Genomic DNA, 14,364 nt, shown 5'->3' with positions numbered 1-14,364 from the left:
GTCCAGATCACAGCAAGGCCCCTGATCAACAAGGAGCCTCTGACCATCCTTACTCCTCCCCTCAGTCAGGTCTCCATGGGGAATCCATGTGGGAAAAGGCCATCCCCACTGGGACTGGCAGGGCCAGCCAATACGCGGCACTTTTCCTGTATTCCCTCACTGACCCCTCACATCAGCCCAACTTCAGTGAAGAAATATGATCGGAGAAGTGGAGAAATCTGCCCAAGTTTCCCAGCAGTGACTCGCAGAGCTGTCACAAGATGTCAGTAGATGCAGACTGTGTCTTCCTCTGCGTCACACTGCTATCCTAGCAAACCCACCAAGGCCATAGAGGAAGGAGGAAACTATCCTTCCACATGCTCCTGATTGAGCTAGAAACCTGGACTGCTGTCATCTCACTTCGGTTCTGCTCATAGGTCACCTGTGATCTCCCGAGGGCAGAAATGGAGCGGCTTACCTCTCAGGCAATGCCTACATCCTGAACAAGGGGAGAATAGCTGGTTTGTGTCCTCAGACCACACTGTCTGTGAGTGGGACATGCTAGAGGGAAGACTGGCCAAGGGAAGCCCAGAGCAGAAGGCTTTCCTGGAGGCTGGTTTCATGCCAGACCCTGTGTTATGCACTTTCTTTACATCATCTCATTTAATCCACACAGGGCCCCTCCAAAGTAGGTGCTGTTAACCCCAATTCACAGGTGAGGAAACTAAGGCATAGAGAGATCTATGTGGACAAGCAGGAGAAGCAGAGACCTTGTGGTCATAGTGTGTGCCCTTCTTGGGTCATCAGTCTCAGCAGTGTGAGTATGCAAACATTACCTTTCTGACGGTAGGTGAGGCTGGGTCTCACAGGGCCCACGAGGGGAACGAAGAGGGAGGGGAACACCTAGAATCTACTCCGACTGAGTGACCTCGAGATGGCTGGAGCAAAACGAGGAGGAAGACTCCCAGCCGCAAATGCAGATGCCCATGTCTTTTCCTTTCAAACCGCTTTGGTGGATTCCTCTTCACCTACTGAATAAGAGCCATGTAGCCTAACCTGAACTTGTGGTCCAAACAGTCCAGCTGCGGCTGATACTTCAGCCTGGCCTTCCACAATACGCATTTTTCATGCACCCAGCAGCCTGCTCCCTGCTTCCCACACATGCAACCTTGCTTACCTGCCCCCTGGCCTCTGCTCCTGTTATTTTCCTCCTAGAAATGCTCTCTCCCACACAACCTTCAACAGCCCTCTCTGTCTTTGCCTGTCCTTAGCTTGCCCACTGTTGAAGGCACAGCCAGAGCATGCATGGGCTAAACATAACAATTAGGTGTGCTTGACGTAAGTTTTGTGCAGGACTGTCAGGAGCCTTGAATGCTAATATAATTAATGTAGAGAGAGCTCCTGGCGCTGAAGAACAAGCAAAGGTTTGGGTGCAGGGGAGAGACCTTAAAAGCATGGTCTTGTGGGATATGAGGCAAAGGTGAGGCAGAGAGCCCAGGGAAGCTATTCCGAGACCACAGAACTCAGTGATTCCAAACAGTGCCATCGGCACCCCAGACGCGGGTTCCAGCCTAGTCCTGATGCACACGAACCACATGGCCTTGGGTGGGTCACTCCGGTGTGACGAACACACATCACAAACATGGTACTTAATTCTTACAATTACTCTGGGATTATATGCTATTTTTATCTCCAGCTTACAAATAAAGAAACTGGGACTTTTGGATGTTACACTATTTCTCTAACACCACACAGCTGCTAGGAGTTGGTAGCAGGAATCTGTAGTAAGAATAGCACAGGTGCCTGAAGTGCTCATCCAGGGCACCTATCAGACACTAAACTTCAAGTGATGGCCCTGAACCGAAGCGTGGAAGGACCAATGGAGAGAAGACTGGGGCTCCTCAGATGTTGAAGCGGTCGGAAAAAAGCACTTGATCATTAGCAGCAATATATCCACGTGCACCGTGCACGTTACAGAGCTCATTCAGATCCATTATTCCAGAAAAGTCTCCTGAGAGATTTGTGAGCGGAATTTAAATTCCCTGCTTTGCAAAAAGAGAAGCAGAGGCACTTCTGGTAGGAGGGCACTGCCACTCCCGCACAGCATCCCACAGTGCCTTTCCCACTGCTATTAGTCAGGGCTCGTGGGGTTGCAGTGAGCTCAACCAGACCCTCCTCAGCTTAAGCAAAAAGGAAGGATGGCGGGATGATGGGGGTGGCAATGTCCCTGGACCTCAGCATCAACTGGGACTGGGACTCAGGAGACACCAAGAGTTCCCATTCCTGCTTAGGACATAGTCATGGGGAGCTATCTCTCTTACCCTTAAGATCAATAACAACAACAAAAGCCAGATACCCTACAAAACCGCAGGTTTAAAAAAAATGATGGGAAGGAAAGAAAAAGAGAGAGGAAAGCAAACCATAAGAGACTCTTAACTATAGAGAGCAAACTGAGGGTTGATGGAGGGAGGTGGGGGGGTGGCTAAATGGCTGGTGGGTATTAAGGAGGGCACTTATGATGAGCACCGGGTGTTGTATGTGAGTGATGAATCACTAAATTCTACTCCTGAAACCAATATTATGCTATACGTTAACTCACTAAAATTTAAACAAAAATTTGAAACAACAACAACCACCACAACAAAATGATGGTTTAGACCATCGGAAAGCTGAGGTCACCAAGAAACCTATTAAGTTAAAATACAGAAAGTGATGGAGTCCTCGTGAAAGAAAAGGCAGCCCCATTATTTTACCATTGCAAGGGCCTCATGAAGAGGAGGAGGGTGCCGTAGCTATGGGTAGGAAGACTTTCTGAAGGCCAAACGGGCTGGTTTGACAATTTAGAATCTTCAGGAGCCCCAGATATATAGGGAACCTACAGCCACCACACAGCTGTTTTCAACAGGCTTTCACTGAGTGCTCTCCAGAAAGACTGCAGGCAGAGCAACAGAGCTGAAAGAGACTCCCTCTGAGGCACGGACAGTCACAAACTGCTGGAAAAAAATGGGGACAAAAAAGGCAAACAGAAGAACTCCACAGGAACTCTGGCCATTACACTGGGTATGGGGCAGTGGTGGTCCACAGAATGGGGACAAGTCAGGGAGCCAAGAGAATTGGTCAAGGGAGCAGGCAGCGTTTGCTGAAGTCTGGGGGACAGTGGGAAGACCGAAGGGACTCTAAGACACTCAGAATCTTACAAGAAATAGAAGGCAGTGGCCTCTACAGCTGTCAGCTTCAACACAGGAAAGACTCTTGACCCAGAATTTTCCCTGATAGTGGAACAAGCAAACAGAAACAAAATAACTATGATCACTATTTTAAGGAATCTCGTGGAAAGAGAGGAGAACATGAACAGTGGGGATATTTTGGCATACAGTTGAAAACTTTTTTTTTTTTTTTCAAAAAGAGCCAAAAAAAAAAAAAATGCTAGAAATAAAAGATAAATCAGAGAAGAAAAAAATCTTTCAATGGACTTACCAGCATGACACAGCAGAGGAAAGAATAGATAAACTCAAGATAAGTCAACAGAAAGTACTCAGATTGAAACACAAAAAGTGAAGAAGAAAAAATAGTGTTAAGATTTTTTTAATGAATAATAATACATCAAAAACAAGTGGGTTTATCCCAGAAATGCAGTTCACTTAACATTTGAAAGTCAATGTAAAACCCCATATTAATAAGCTGAAAGAGAAGAAAAAAGGTAATTTAAACAGACACAGGAAAGGTAATTGACAAAATTCAATCCATTCATAATCTGTAAAAGCTGTCAGCAAACTATGAACAGAAGGAAACTTTCTCAACCTGTGAAACCTGTAGTTGATATCATCCTGAATGAAAGCTTTCTCTCCTAAAAGCAGAAACAAGACAAGGATACTGAACTGGAGGACAGTGGAATAAGTGCAAAACAATAAATAAAAGGCATCCAAAATAGAAAGGAAAAAGTAAAAATGTCTTTGCTCACAAATGGCATGACCATCTATGTACACAATCCAACGATTAGTTTCAAGGAAACTAATAAGTAAGTTTAGCAACTTGCAAAAAAGAAGATTTTTTTAAATGTGCTTTTATAATGAACATTTTTATAAAGAATGATCAGGAATTAAATTTTTATTGCAATAATATTTATAATATCAAAAACATAAAATTCTGACAGATAAATATGACAAAATATTTGCTTTTTTGGCAAACAGTGCTGGAACAATTGGATATTCCTGCGGAGGGAGGGAATGAATCTCAAAGTAACCCTCACACCTTCTGTAAAAACTAACTCAAAACGGATCACAGACTTAAATGTAATGCATAAAACTTTTACCAAAAGTGGGGGAGAGGGAGAGAGAGGTTGGTGGGGAGGCAAACCATAAGAAACTCTTGACTGTGAAGAACAAACTAGGGGTTGATGGAGGAAGGTGGGTGGGGGATGGGCTAGGTGAGTGATGGGTATTGAGAAGGGCACTGGTGATGAGCACTGTGTGTTGTATGCAGGTGATGAGTCACTAAATTCTACATCTGAGAGCCAAAAAAAAAAAAAAAGGAGAAAACTCTTTGAGACCTAAGACAAGCAGGATTAGGCCTAGAATTCTTAGCCTTGACACGAAAAGCATGATTCATAAAAAGGAACATTCGTAAATTGAACACAATCAAAAATTTAAACTTTCACTCTGTCAAAGAGAATAAAAAGGCAAGCTACAAGCTGGGAGAAAATAATTTCAAACTACAAAATCAACAGAAGACTTGTATCTAGAATATCTCAAAATTCAAAAGCAAAAAAATCAAACAACCCAACTTCTAAAAAGGTCAAAAAAATGTAAAAACAATTTCACTGAAGAAGATACACAGATGACAAATAAGCACATGAAAAGATGGTCAGTGTCGTGGGGCGCCTGGGTGGCTCAGTCGTTGGGTGTCTGCCTTCAGCTCAGGGCGTGATCCCGGCGTTATGGGATCGAGCCCCACATCAGGCTCCTCTGCTGTGAGCCTGCTTCTTCCTCTCCCACTCCCCCCGCTTGTGTTCCCTCTCTCGCTGGCTGTCTCTATCTCTGTCGAATAAATAAATAATATCTTTAAAAAAAAAAAAAAAAAAAAGATGGTCAGTGTCGTTAGCCATTTGGGAAATACAAAGCAAAACCACAATGAGGTATCACTATACACTTATCAAAACAAGCAAAATAAAAGTAGTGTTAACACCAAATGCTGGTGAGGATGTGAAAAAACTGGACTGCTCATACATTTCTACTGGGAATGTAAAATGATACAATTACTCCGGAAAAGAATATGGCAGTTTCTTTTTTTTTTTTTTTTTTTTTTAAGATTTTATTTATTTATTTAACAGAGACAGAGACAGCCAGCGAGAGAGGGAACACAAGCAGGGGGAGTGGGAGAGGAAGAAGCAGGCTCACAGCAGAGGAGCCTGATGTGGGGCTCGATCCCAGAACACCGGGATCACGCCCTGAGCCGAAGGCAGACGCTTAACCGCTGTGCCACCCAGGCGCCCCAGAATATGGCAGTTTCTTATAAAACTAAGTATGTCCTTGCCATATGGCCCAGAAATTTTTTTTTTCAAAAAATTTTTTTCAGAAAGTCTCTGTTTATCACAGAGAAACAAAAACTTATACTCACCCAAAAACATGTGCATAAATATTCACAGCAGCTTTATTCCTAATGGCCTAAAACTAGGAACGAGTGAATGTTACTCAGCCCTCAATAGGAGCACAGCAGCTTGGACGGATCCAAGGGAATTATGCTAAGTGAAAAAACCCAACCTCAAATGGTAACATACAAATAATTTCACTTAGGGGCACCAGGGTGGCTCAGTCAGTTGAACATCCAACTCTTGATTTTGGCTCAGGTCATGATCTCAGGGTTCCGAGACTGAGCCCTGTGATGGGCTCCACACTCAGCGAGGAGTCTGCTCCCCCCACCCCTTCCCCTGCTCATGCACTCTCTCTCTGAAATAATTAAATATTTTACTTCATTTATTTATTTATATTTTTAAAAATATTTTTAAACATAATTTCACTTATATAACATTCTGGAAATGCTAAAATTATAGAAACGGAGATCATAGTAAAGGTTATCGGGGATGAGGAGGAGGGAGGAAGAAAGGCAGCCGTGGCTATAAAAGGACAGTGACCCTCACGATGACACTCTTCTGTATGCTGGCTGTGCTGCTAGTCACGTGAATCTAGACATGTGATAAAATCACATAAAACTACACACACACGCACAAACACACACACACAAATGAGGGCCTGGAAAACGTGAAATCTAAACACGGCTGATGGGTTGTCCTGATGTCAGTTTCTTGGATGTGACATTGTAGTGCAATTATGTAAGATGTTCCCCCTGGGGAAAATGGGTGAAGAGTGTATGTGATCCCTCTATTATTTCTTAAGCTATGTGTGAATCTACGATTATCTTAAAACAAAAAGTTTAAGGAACAAGAACAACAACAAAACCTTATGAAGCACAAGAGAAAATCCGGACAACCTTAGCTTAGGCGAAGATGTCCTAGATACAACATCAAAAGCATGACCCATAAGAAAACCAAATAATAAATTGGTCTTCATCAAAATTAAAAAACTTCTGATCTTAAAAGACCTCATGAAGAAGAATGGAAAAGAAACCACTGGCTGAAAAAAAATGTATTTGCAAACCATTATCTGAAAAAGAACTCATATTCACACGTAGAAAGAACACTCAAAACTCAATTAACAAGGACTCACAAGACTCATTTCTTAAAATGGGCAAAAGTTTGAACAGAAATTCTACCAAAGAAGATGTACAGATAGCAAATAAGCACATGGACTGGAAGCTCGACATCATTAGTCATGAGGGAAATACAAATGAAAACCACAAGAAACACCACCACACACCTACTGGAATGGCTAAAATTGAAGGGGCATGAGGAAGCATTTGGAGATGATGGAGTCATGGTTTTATGTATGCATACATATGTCAAAACTTACTAAATTCTAAATTTTATATCAAATTTTAATGTATACTTTATCAAATTTTAAATTTATGTTTTAAATATGTGGCATTTGTGCTAAGTGAAATAAGTCAGTCAGAAAAAGACAAATACCATATGATTTCACTCATATGTGGAATTTAAGAAACAAAACAGATGAACATACGGGAAGGGAAGGAAAAATAAAATAAGACAAAAACAGAGAGGGAGGCAAACTGTAAGAGATTCTTAACTCCAGGAAACAAACTGACGGTGGTGGGTGGGGGACAGGGCAACTGAGTGATGGGCATTAAGGAGGACACTTGAAGTAATGAGCACTGGGTGTAACATGCAACTGATGAATGACTAAATTCTACCCCTGAAACTAATAATACAGTATATGTTAATTAAATTGAACTTAAATTAAAAATTAAAATATGTGTCATTTATTACACATCAATTATTATTCAATAAAGCTGTTTTTTAAAAATGGAATAGACCCTCTGAAGTATGTGACACAATATCAGTCTAACCTATGTGTTATTGGAGTACAAGAAAAAGAATGGGACAGATGAAATATTCAAAGATATGATGGCCAAGATTTAACAAAATTAGTGAAATACAGCCACCCACAAATCCAACATGATCTATGAAACACAAGCAGATAAATGCAGAGAAGTCCACATTTAGTCACATTCTAGTCAAACTGCTAAAACCAAAAGATAACAAAATTGTGAAAGCAGCCAGAAAAAAAAAGACATAATGCATGTACAGAACAGTGAGAAGAGAAAGACTGACATCTCATCAGAAGCAATGACAGCCAGAAGACAAGCCAGAAGACAATGGAAGCACATCTTTAAGGAGATGAAAGACAAAGAATGTCAGCTTACAATTCCATATCCACTGAAAATACTGTCCAAAGATGAAGGCAAAATAAAGATACTATCAGACAAAGGCTGAAAGATTTTGTCTCTAGTACAAAATGTGAAAAGTCCTTTAGGGTAAAAAAGAAAGGATACCAGGGAAAAACTCAATTCTACAGGGAGAACTAAAACACCAGATATAGTAATATCTTTTTGAAAGACATACCATTGTGTCAGCTGGATCTTCCAGAAAGCAAATGACCAAATAGAGTTAGGAGTGCAAGAGGTTTATTGAGGTGACGTCTTTGAAAGATAGGAAGAGGGGCCAGAATTTGGCAGGGGAAGCCTTCAGACCACAATGTAAACTGAACATCTGAGAAAGGAATGGGACAGGGAGCAGGATTTGGCAGGAAGATCTTTTGAACTTTTAGCCAGTCTACTAGGGAGCTCCATAGCACAGCAAACCCACCAGAGAAGGCATGCAGTATGCTGGAATGGTCGAGTCCTGGCCAGCCCACCATGCTTATTCATTAGCTGCAGGCTGCCTGAGGAACCATGACCTCAGTTCTAAAGCTGAGGCAGGTCTTGGATGTTCCTTAACCAGAGGCTCTCAAATAACTGCACTTCTCACAGCTGGACAGTGTTTTCTTAAAGGCAGCTCTGAGCAGCACACCTAGTCCATGGATTTCTAAACTGTGTAAGTGAAAATAGCAGCATAACACGGGGATTTTAGTCTATAGTGAAGTCATGTATACGACAAAGGCACAGAGTATGGGAAGGTGACAATTAGAAATACCCTATATAAAGTTCTTATATTGCCCATGAAGTGACATATTATATTTTAAAGGTAAGACAGTGATAAGTTACATATGTATATGGTAGTCTCCAGAGTAGTGGCTCCAAAATGTTTTGGTTTTAGGACCCCTTTAGACACTTAAAAATTATTGAAGACACCAAAGAATTTCTGTTTAAATGGGTTAAGTCTATCACTACACATTAAAAATTAAGACTGAGAAAATTTTAAAATACTTACTTTAAAATAATAATAAGCACATTACATGTTAAGTTAGATTTTATGAAAAATAACTATTTTTCAAAACAAAAAAATGGTGAAAGAGTGGCACTGTTTTACATTTGCAAATCTCTCTTTAACGTCTGACTTAATGGAAGACAAGTACATTCTCATACCTACTTCTTCAGTCTGTGGTGATAACATTTGTTTTTGCTGAAGTATCTGATCAAAACCTAGCCTCATACCAACGCGTAGTTGGAATGTGGGAGCTCTTTTTACGGATAATCACGGGTATTCTACTGTGATACTACGCTGAAATTCAACAACTGGTAGTTTCTTAAAGGAACGCAATGTGGAATCTGAACACATATCAATAAATTCTCATATTGTTTACATTAAAATCCATTAGGCTAATAGTAATCAAAACAGTACAGCACCGGCACAAAAATGGACACATAAATCAATGGCATAGAATAGAAAACCCAGAAATAAACGCACACTTACATGGTCAATTAATCTAGACAAAAGAGGTAAGAATATGAAATGGGAAAAAGTCTCTTCAATAAATGGTGTTGGGAAAACTGGACAGCTGCATGCAAAAGAATGAAACTGGACCACTTTCTCACACCATACACAAAAATAAACTCAAAATGGATTCAAGACATAGACATGAGACCTGAAACCAAAAAACCAGTAAAAGAAAACCTAGACAGTAATCTCTTGAACATCAGCCTTAGCAACATATTTATGGATATGTCTCCTCAGGCAAGGGAAACAAAAGCAAAATACACTATTGGGACTACATAAAAATAAAACGCTTTTGTGCAGAAAAGGAAACCATCAACAAATCAAAAAGGCAAACTTCTGAAAGATATTTGTAAATGATATATCCCAAAGGGGTTCATATCCAAAATATATAAAGAATTCATACAACTCAACAACCAAAAACAAAGCCCGCACACAATCCAATCTTAAAATGGGCGGAGGACCTAAACTGACACTTTTCCAGAGAAGATACACAGACGGCCAACAGACACCTGAAAAGATGCTCAACATCACTTACCATCAGGGACATGCGATCAGAACCATAATGAGCTAGCACCTCCCACTGGTCAGAATGGCTAAAATCAAAAAGACAAAAAACAATGTGCTGGTGAGGACGTGCAGAAAAAGGAACCCATGCGCACTGTTGTTGGGAATGCAGACTGGTGCAGCCACTGTGGAAAACAGTATGTAAGTCCCTCAAAAAATTAAAAATAGAAATATCATACAATCTAGTAATTCCACTACTGTGTATTTACCCAAAGAAAAAGAAAAGACTAATTTGAAAAATATATGCACCCCCATGTTTATCGCAACATGCTTTACAATAGCCAAGAAAAAGCAGCAGCCCAAGTGTCCACTGGTAGGTGAATGGATAAAGAAAATGTGGTATATAGACAATGGAATATTACTCAGCCATAAAAAAGAACAAGATGTTGCCATTTGCAATAACATGGATGGACCTAGAGGGTATTATGCTAAGTGAAATAAATCAGACGGAAAAAGACAAATACCTTATGATTTCACTAATATGTGAAATCTAAAAACCAAAACAAATGAACAAACATACAGACTTCTAAACACAGAGAAGAAACTGGTGGTTGCCAGAGGGGAAGGCAGAGGCGGGTCAAACAGATGAAGGGGAGTAAGAGAGATTAACTTCCAGTTATAAAATACAGAGACGAAAAATCACAGAGATGAAAAGTACACCAGAGAGAGCACAGTCAATAATACTGTAATAACCTCGTAAGGCGACCAATGGTGACTACATCTATCATGGTGAGGATTGAGTAATGTATAAATTGTCCAGTTAGTATGTTTTACACCTGAAACTAATACAACATTGTATGTCAATTATACTTCAATAATAATTTTAAAATCCATTAGCCTATTTTTACACATTGAATAGATCTTTTCCTCATACATGATTTTGTTACATCATGCACTGGTTATTTGGAAAATACTGGTTTACTGAGATACGCAGATCTCTCAAATGTTAACACATTTCATTATATAATATCAAAAATATCATTAATATAACCACTGATCTAATTAGAAACATATCTAAATATTGAGAAAGTGCCAAACCCTCACACGTTTACAAATTTCCACAATTCTTTCTTTCAATCTCCATAATTCTAAATTTCACTTGAAAGCTCAAATTTTATCATTAGCGAAAAATAGTGTCAGAAATGACAGGCTCATCTTACTCATTTTTGAGAAAATGTCTGCCAAATACCCAGGTCTGTGTATTTATATTTTATCTGTCAGTAATTCTTTCAAGGAAGAAATGGCTTTCCCGTGAAAAAAAAGTCAGCTACTTCAGTCACAAACACAAATAATTGCTCAAAAATGCCTTCTGCTACTTCCCACTTTGTCACACAGAGTATTAAAAAGTCATGTATTCAAGGGTCAAGCTTAAATAGAATTAATAAATTTTACTTCATCGGGGCTCCTGGGTGGCACAGCGGTTAAGCGTCTGCCTTCGGCTTAGGGCGTGATCCCAGTGTTATGGGATCGAGCCCCACATCAGGCTCCTCTGCTGTGAGCCTGCTTCTTCCTCTCCCACTCGCCCTGCTTGTGTTCCCTCTCTCGCTGGCTGTCTATCTCTGTCAAATAAATAAATAAAATCTTTAAAAATAAATAAATAAATAAATAAATAAATAAATAAATAAATAAATAAATTTTACTTCATCAAGAGAAAACTTAAGCAACACTGGCTTCTTTAGAAAAAAAACCTTTGATTGTATGGCAGTAAAGGACCACTAGTACAGTCTGGTGCCACCACCTTGATTCCTGCTAAATGAATCAATAGTTTTACTTACTGCTTTGTACCATCTGTGTGAAGGTTAACACACTTAAAAAGGCAAACAGCATCTGAAACATGCTATAAAAATAATAAATTATAAAAATAATTTAATCTTTGGATTCTCTAAAGAATCTTGGGGCCCCTAGGAGGTCCATGGACCATACTTTGAAAATTGCTGTCAAGTGATCAGGTAATGTGCCATCTTCTTAGTTACGGCTCTCCCAAGTGTCAGTATTTGGAGATCTTTTCTTTGGGGCAGGTGATTCTACAATCCCCTGCCTTTAAGGGATAGGAATGAGATGAGAATTCACCACCAAGAGGAATTCTGTGAAAATAAAGGGGCTAAGGGCTTCAATATTCAAACTCTTACCCAACATTCCAGTGTGTTACTCCTACCTCATGCCTAGAAGTCAGACCTCTCTGGTTCAATTTCTCCATAGAAGACACCTCCTGGGAAGTTTCAGCTGTCTGCATGGCTGGAATAGAGAAACCCTAGACTGGACTATGCTCTGTTCATATTTAAACAATCCCTCCTCATTGCTGGCCAATCTTGCATGGTGTTTGGTACTTCCAATTCACCCACTTTCCTAGCCACAGCTCATGAACAACTCATATAATGAAAGGTCAGGGTACACACGAATCTCCTGAGATCAGGTCAGTGCTGATACTCCATCTCTGATGCCCCGTTGGCCACCTTAACAGCCACGGCACGGTCACCCTGTGCACACGGTCTCTATCCACGCATAACCTTCCTCTGCTTTTCTCGACTTCGGGTCTGTGGTGCATGCTAGAATGTGCCACCTAGATCCCTCTTCAGGAATGAAGAATCATTATCCCAGCTGCCGGACGTACAATTGGCAGGCAACCCTCAGTCCCAGACCATTTTGGAGATTGCCTTGGCTGCAGAGACTCAGCCATACAAGATGTATCGCCTTCACAGAGTGGCCAGCATCCAATAATTATCAGCATGTGAGTCTAAAAGTCAGTTCTCTAATCCCAAGTCAGGGCGACTCTGAGAGGCCATCTGAGTTCCACGGACCCTAATGCATGTGGCTGGCTGTAGTCATTGTCAAGCATCCCTACTCAATGTCTCTGCCCAGTCCTGCTTCCTTCCCTTCTCCCAAAATGTTGATCTTGAGAGTACAGTATAATACTTGTTCTGAAAACTAGTCTCTACCTCAGTGTCCGCTTTCTGGGAAATTCACCCAATCCGCGACAATATCAAAATTGGTTTGATTTGTAAGGTCACTTCCATATCATTAGTTCTTCCTCGGGCACCATTTGCAAAGGTGCACACGGATGCAAAAAAGCAGAGTTCCAGTCTCAAGAGGTTATGCTACATTCCAGAATTACAGGGTAAAAAGAACACGTAACTTCTTCATGCCTCGCTCTACCTCTTCTGTGAAATGGATTTCCTGCCCAACCCAAAATAACTGTGTGAAAAGCACTGGAGTCCTATCTCTGCCTCTAACTAGTTACATGACCTCACATAAATCATCTCATCCCGCTTGGGTTGATTCCTCATCTGTAATGATACCTGCCGCTTATTGAACAGAATGGTAAGAGTGTTACATGCATAATTTTCTTTCACCTACATGACCATGGTTGAGGTGAAATTGTCATCATGATGCTGGATCTTAGGAAGGCAAAGTAGCTCACCTGAGATCACAAAGCTCTTAGTTGCTGTCTCTGAATTCCAGGCTGTTCCAAAGCCTGAGCTCTTAGCAATATCTTCTGCAATCTAAAACAGAGGAACAGTGCTATTAATGGCCCTGCTAGTTCTATGGTGCTATGTGTAAAGAGGGAAACGAGGGAAGGATTGTGGAATGACTTTGTGACTAGGAAAATGCTGGACGATTGATACTAATATCTCAACAGTGTTGAGAAGGGAAAGGATTTATTTGCTATGTTGATAAGAGAAAGGGCTGGCTTATTCCAGCAGGTCCGTGTAAAAGGAAACTGACATTTGCATACAAAAATGTTCTGTTAATCAAGACAGCTACCCGGAGCCAACATAGAGCCTGCTTGAGCATCTTTCCAGAACTGATTGCTGGGATGCTAATTTGCATTAAAACATTGTTTCTCCAAAGCAACATCTTTCACAGGGCTAAGAATTAAGGTTCTTAGGAAGATGGGGATTCCAACATGGGGAAGTTAGGAGCTCAGTAAATCTTCTTCTCCAAAAATGAAACAAAACAATAAAACTGGATAAAAATTGTCAAAAAACAATGATTTCAGGACCCTGAAAATTGACACAAAGACAACAAACTTAGAATTTAGTCATGAAAAACTACTGAATGATGCAGTATGTGGCATTATTACTGGGACTGCTCCCACTCCCCCACCCAGCTGGGTCAGTTTCAGTCTTACAAGGGTGGGGCAAGCCCTGAAAACCAAAAGATTCACTGCGAGGGGAGTCTTACTTTCTTTGGAGCAGAGTACAAAAACAAACAAATAAACAAACAAACAAAAGCCCCTACACCCAACAATGTTATCAGGAAGAGTAGCATCTAGCATCTAGGTAGCATAAAAAAGTGGGGGGGGGAACACCAGTAAACCAACTACCGTGGGGTTTCACTCCTGGCTAGGGAGAACAAGGGACCAGAAGACTAGCCAGAAATTTAACAAGGATCCAAATGGAGAGCCTTAATGAGCTCCCCACATGCCCCAGGCTTACTGGAAGGCTGCAACGTGTGTAGGGGAGAAAAGAGGG

At 40.8% G+C, this 14,364-nt stretch overlaps 1 protein-coding gene across 1 annotated transcript in view; it reads right to left on the bottom strand.

The window, feature by feature from the left end:
* Positions 1-13,392, bottom strand: part of ZNF169 (zinc finger protein 169) — a 91,697-nt gene extending 78,305 nt beyond the window's left edge. The window contains exons 1-2 of the mRNA XM_045772516.2: positions 12,048-13,392; positions 9,864-9,921 (exon numbers count right to left, since the gene is read on the bottom strand). The gene's annotated coding sequence lies outside the window, so the exon portion shown is untranslated. The remainder of the gene's footprint in view (positions 1-9,863; positions 9,922-12,047) is intronic.
* Between the last annotated feature and the right edge of the window lie 972 nt (positions 13,393-14,364).

Source organism: Ursus americanus, chromosome 34 (assembly GCF_024610735.1).
Source record: "Ursus americanus isolate L20-20 chromosome 34, mUrsAme1.1.p, whole genome shotgun sequence".
NCBI classification, from domain to species: Eukaryota; Metazoa; Chordata; class Mammalia; order Carnivora; family Ursidae; genus Ursus; species Ursus americanus.
The sequence above is the reverse complement of the archived record's forward strand: the minus strand, read 5'-3'. Positions and strand labels throughout refer to the sequence as shown.